The following is a 4,551-nucleotide window of genomic DNA, read 5'->3' on the forward strand; positions in this document are numbered from 1 at the left end:
TAACTTGCGGGGAGGGGGAGTGATCATTACATGGCAGTGAATATTGGAACAGGGCTTCTGCTCCTGCCGTTTTTGTGTACACACTGCTCTTACCTTCCTCTTTTCCTATGCAACTTTCCTACACAAACTCAGACAGCAAGGAAGCCTCTTCAACTGCATCCCCAAACCTGTTCCATGACACTAGGTCATGTTGCTTTGTTATACGCCCTCTGAGCCTTCTTCCTTTCTTTTAGAGCAGGAACAGCAACCTTTTTTCTGTAAAGTGTTAGACTGTAAAGATGTTCAGCTTTGGGGGCCACAGTCTTGGTGGGCAACTACTCAGTTCTGGCATAGTGTGAATGTGAGTGACAATACATAAGTGAGTGGATGGGGTAGTGTCCCAATAAAGCTTTATTTACAAAAGCAGGCAATGGGCTGGATTTGGCCTCAGGGTCAGAGTTTGAGAGCCTCTGCTTTAGAACAGTAGTTCCCAAACTTGTCTTCATATAAGAGTCACCTGGAAAGCTTCTGAAATTTCTGAAGCTCAGGCTACCCCAGGTCATTTAAGTCACAGACTCTGGGGAGACAGGAAAGAGGTATCAGGTGAGTCCAACGTTCAGGAAGGTTTGGAAATCACTGTTGTCCATCCTTGTCTCGGTTTGTCATTTTGCACTCTTCCCTGGATTACAGTTTGAGTGTACTTCTCCCTCACCAGACTATACCCAATCACTTTGGATTAGATCCCTAGTGCCCAGCAGTGCCTGGCACATGGCTGCTCCATATACACTGGTTAAATAAGCAAATAAATAATATTGGTTGAATGAACTTGTTGAACCTCTCCCGGTCCCCAAATCTTTAAAATGTCCCATTTCTTCCATGATTCTATTCATGCATTCTTCTTTTTTCATTTTCCCAGCATCACTCTCACAGGCTCATCTCTGACTCTTCCTCCTTATTTCCCCCAAAATTCAATTAGTCACTGAATCGTGTCAATCTACTCCTACTACATCACTCACAACCCTTTCCTTTCCATTTCACCTAAGGTTAACTTAGCTCCAGTCTTTAATTTTCTTCTGGATTCTTGCAAATCTCAAATCTCTCTCTCTCTCTTTTCTCTCTCTCTCTTTTCTCTCTCTCTCTCTCTCTCTCTCTCGCTCTCTCTCTCTCTCTCCCCCCCTCTCTCTCCCTCCTTCCCCTCCTCCTCCCTCTCTCTTTCTCTCTCTATTTCCATATTGAAGAAGAATAAGAGAGGCATAGGTTTGGACTATGGACCAGGCATAGTCTTGGGTAAATCACCTTTATTCCTGACTCTGTTTTCTTATTTGAATCCTATGGTTAAAACAACCTTGTGAGGATTTTACATACCATACAGAAAATACTTAACATTGTGCTTGCCATATTGTAGGCACCAACCATGATCACCTCTGTTATCTATGCCCCTCATCTCAGTTGGCTTCCCTGTGACATCCCCTTATGTAAGCACCATAAGGGCTAGGAATTGTGCCTGGTTTGCTCACTCTTGTATCTCCAGTGGTTACTCTTATAACCTCCATTGCTTTTTTCAGATCCTGTCTGATTTGACCCTAGCCTCTTCACACTTTATATCCTGTATCTTAGTCAAACTGGATGGCTTGACTTCCTCCACTTTCTAGTCTTTAAATGCCTTTATCATTTATTCCGTCAACCTGCCCTGGATTCTGATTCTGCTCAGCTGAAATATTATGTTCATCTTTTCAAGCCCAGCTGTGTTCGTTCAGACTTCAAATCTTCCACACACTCTTTTGATGTTACTGCAGACAACACCCCTTTCATGGCATTTTACGTCTTGTGCCAACATTACTGGTGTCTAGCTATTATCAGATGGCTTTTTAAACAAATACTTTTATTAATTTCAGAGAGGAAGGGAACGGGAGAGAGAGATAAACACATTAATGATGAGAAAGAATAATTGATTGGCTGCCTCCTGCACACCCCAAAATGGGGATTGAGCCTGCAACCCGGACATGTGCTCTGACTGGGAATTGAACCATGACCTCCTGACTCATAGGTTGACACTCAACCACTGAACTACGCCAGCTGGACAATCAGATGACTTTTAAGAATAGGGGTGTCTAACTGATTTGATGTGTGCTAGGTATATTTCTCTGAACCATAAAGCTCATCCAATAAATCTCAGAATCATTTCCGAATGAATAAATGCACCCAACACCCCCATTCTAGAACAAAGGGATTACCTTAAAAGGAAAAACCCTGGCAAAAAAAGAACTACATGCTTTTGAGGGTGATCCAAAGTTGTAGTTCCTAAACTGAAACTGGATTCCTCAAGTGCCAGTGGCAAAGACAAACTGTATGGAGAACAAATGCACCTTGTTTGTAAACAGAGTTTGCGAAGATAAACCTGTTCATCTCCCATATGTGTTTTCCAGCTGGAGCTCATAAGCTATTTCTCCAGGGTTCAGCCTTTAGCAAGAGGCGTCCCCCCTGCAGATTAAGCCTGGCTGCATTAATGCTTAACACACCTCTAGGTTAAGTTACCATGTGGAGGCTCCACATGCTGCAAGGAGGGGTGTTGCCTGGAAAAGGTGTAAGTACAGGGATCATTCTATGTGCCATTCCATGTCTTGCCTCCTACTGAAGGTTACTGCAGACACTTTTGAATATAACTAAAAAAGGGACTGTAGATTTCTTACTGGGCCTTATTCCTGGAAGTGACCATACCCCGGCTCAAATACCAGGTTATATCACCCCCTATACTTCCATGTTATACACTCTTAATTAAAATAAATGGAATTTAGAATATTCTGTGGCACTGAGCAATACCAGTAGCTGAATGGCTAAAGAGGTAAAGAGTAACATTTGACCAAAACCAAACTTTGGCAGGTCTTCTTGTCATCCTTTGGGAATTAAGACACATCTGGGTATGAAAAAGCTGTTCAGCTGGAAGGAGGAGTTTGCTGTTATTTTCTATGATCTGTGTGTAAGAAAAGTTGTTGGACAGCAGCTGAAACAGAGGAAGTGCCTGCTTAGGTGCTGGTTCTGGAAATAGCTTTTGTAGAACCTAAGGTGACCAGCCATCCCAGTTTGCCTGGGACAGAAGGGTTTCCCAGGATGTGGGATATTCAAATGCTAGAATTAGGAAAGTTCTGGCAAAACTGGAAAGAGTTGGTGACCTTAATAACAGCTGGTGGCTTCCAGGCCAGTGTGGCTTAGTGGTTGAGTGTTGACCAATGAACCAGGTTGTCACAGTTTGATTCGCGGGCAGGGCACATGCCCGGGTTGCAGACTTGATCCCCAGAGAGGGGGGGCAGGGAGGGGAGCATGCAGGAGGCAGCCAATCAATGATTCTCTCATCACTGATGTTTTTATCTCTCTCTCCCTTCCGGTCTGAAATCAATAAAAACATATTTAAAATAATAATAGCTGATGACTTGACAAAGTTACATAAAAGAAGCTCTTACTCAGGCACAAAGACTGTATCAGAATGTTTGGTTGAACACTATGTGTCAAAACTCATATCAATTTTCTTAGGCATATTTATATGTCTATGTCTCATCTTCATATATTTTTTATCTATAGCTATCCATTGCTATTAGATTGAACTATGTGAAGTTGCCAATATTCAACTATTTTTATTAAATATCAAACCCAACTTTTTCATATAGTTCACTGTATTTAATTATCCTAATAACCTTTGGAGATTATGTGTGGTTACAACATCTGGTAAGAGGGTAAGTATGACATATAACAAGCAACAATAAATTAGATGCTACATTTTCATTACCCACTGAAGACCAACTATCTCCAATTCTTATCACAGACTGCAAGGTAGGGATATATTGCACTTGTTTTATAGATTATAAAAATTAGGTGAAGAGAGGTTACACAATGTACTCAAGACTACACAGCTTTCTTGAACAGAAATAAAGCTTTCTTTGCATTATTTCATGCTTCCCTTCACCATGCCAGGAGTACCCTTGATTTCCGTGAAATTAAATGTAATTGTTTCTCAACATTTTGTTCTTAAAGTTATAAACATATAAAAAATTTGAAATAATTTATATAGACATCCCTACTTCCATGGCCTAGATTGTATAATTGTTAACATTTTCCCATATTTTATTACATATTTATCTAACCATAAAACCATCTTACTAGTGTTTGCATTCATACTAAACTGCAGAGAGGAGAACCGAAGATGGCGGCATAGGTTAACGCCGGAGATTGCTGCCTTAAACAACCAATTCAAATTAAGCCTGAAAAAGGGAACGGACAACATCCAGAACCACAGGAGGGCTGGCTGAGTGGAAATTCTACAACTAGGAGTAAAGAGAATATCATATCCAGACTCAGAGGAGGCGCAGTGCTGAAGTGAAATTCTCAGATCCCCAGGGACCCGCCCCGCCCAAGCCCTGCTCGGCAGAGCCACCTGCTGGATAGCGCAGGCAATTGCTAGATTAGCACTGTCCTAGAGATCCAGCACAGAAGCTCTCCCACTGCAGACACAGCTGATTCTCACTACCAATTGGCCGGGAGGTCAATTCCTCCCAGTGATTCTACAGCAACCAAGGCATA

The sequence above is a fragment of the Myotis davidii genome, unplaced genomic scaffold, assembly GCF_000327345.1.
Source record: "Myotis davidii unplaced genomic scaffold, ASM32734v1 scaffold185, whole genome shotgun sequence".
NCBI lineage: Eukaryota > Metazoa > Chordata > Mammalia > Chiroptera > Vespertilionidae > Myotis > Myotis davidii.